We start from the raw sequence: 1,880 nt of genomic DNA, 5'->3' as shown, positions 1-1,880 counted from the left end.
GGAAAGACATGTTAAATAATTTTCTGGTCTGTAAATATATAACATCCACAAGCATTTAAGTATTTTTGGAGCATAAAGTTAAGATAATATTTTAGATGATCAAAATTCAAAGCAATGCAACCCCACTGATTTTAATTTAAATCAATTTTGAAATACTCATCTAATTTCTCCACGCATTGAGAATGGAATCTTATTTATATCAGGATACACATTCTGGCCCCAAAAGGATTTCTTTACTTCTGATGTAATCGTTTGCTTCTTGAAATATTTTTTAAACACTTTGAAGTCGACATACGCACTTAAATTTTAAGATGAACTTTGCAGAAGACAAAGATGAAGATGAAGTAAGTTTTGGGGTTTTTTTTCAGAATATAATAAGGCAGGCTATACTTACTTATGAAAGATTAAACAGAAAGACTGTCTTTCTATTGGCTTTTGCAGCAAGAATATATTTAATTCAGTGAGGTGGTTGAACTTATTCTCAAATCCATAAACTGAACGCATTTAAATTCCCATGTAATCTGGCTCTTGATATACCTCAGTACAATTGCCTTTGAACTTCACGTTTGCTTTTATGTGGTAATTTTTTTAATTTCAGGTGCTGACCAGATGAGGCATATGTTAATTTTTTTTTTTTTTAAATCTTCACTGGAGAATAAAACATGGGGTCTTTGCAAGTTTGAACAAAACCTCAGGGTGGATCACAGTATAAACAAGACATTAATGCATCCTTAATCCTGGGGCAGGGGGATAGTCTGCTTGTCTATATGGATGAGTGATGATATACCAGAAATGGGGAAATTGAAATTAAATATTGATTCATATCGAATTATGAGGATGTAACTTCATCATCAAATGTTCAATTCTATAACATCTTAGAATTTGCTAATAATGAGCCTGATTTCCCACCAAGATTCAGGTTACTGTACTGACGCGAAGTAAAACGCCTCACCAAATCCTGCTGAGTTTAGTCACCTCAATGAATTAACAGGAAAAAACCCCAAACATGCTGACTGACTCTCCTGTTGTTGTCCTTAAAAGTCTTAAGTTACATGATACTGAAGGTAACAAAGGGGTTCCAAATTCACATTACATCTTTATGCTGTTTGAATTCGGCTTTATCTTGCTTAGAATTTTTTTCCACAACTGGATTTTACTAGAGGCAGTTCCACTTGTTTTGCAAGTTTTCTAGATTGATTTTGGAAGGCTGACTCCCACTCATGTAATTGGAAAGGTCAAAGTGTACACCACCCCTTAAGGAGCATAATGCTTTTTTCAGCAGAAGTCCACAGCAGAAAACCCTTGGAGTCAGCTGAATGGGAAGCCAGTGTGAGAAATCCACTGGCATTTTAGACTCATCTTGGTAACGCTGAAATGATGATCCTGAAATCCTTACTTAGACAAAGCTTCCCCTGAGTCCTAGGTAGCTGACCAGTAATTGCACAGATTAGCACTTGCATTCAGTGACAGACCCGATTGCTTAAAGTTTATTTTACTTTGGGTTAGTGGTTCTAAAACATTCTTGCAGCTATGAATAGAGCTTCTCTATAAGTTTCATCTAGGAAACTAAATTAATACTGCCATCTCAAAAAAACCCATGCCATACGCAGTGCTAACATTGTAACAGGATAAAACACACAGGTGAAATAAGTTTCATAAGAAATTGGAATACTTAGTAAGTTTAAAATGTCTGTTTATCACCAGAAGCACACACAAGGGGAAGAAAGAAAAACAGGAACATAATAAAAGTTTACTTCTACCACGGTCTTGGCAGATTTGTTTTGGGCGTTTAACAGTTAAAGAAGCAATGGCACACTAACTGAGCACATTAAAACAAAGAGTTGGCAGCTTCTGAAGGAAAAGGGCTTGTGCTCCACTGT

The sequence above is a fragment of the Phaethon lepturus genome, unplaced genomic scaffold, assembly GCF_000687285.1.
Source record: "Phaethon lepturus isolate BGI_N335 unplaced genomic scaffold, ASM68728v1 scaffold24168, whole genome shotgun sequence".
NCBI lineage: Eukaryota > Metazoa > Chordata > Aves > Phaethontiformes > Phaethontidae > Phaethon > Phaethon lepturus.
Note: the sequence above shows the minus strand (reverse complement) of the source record.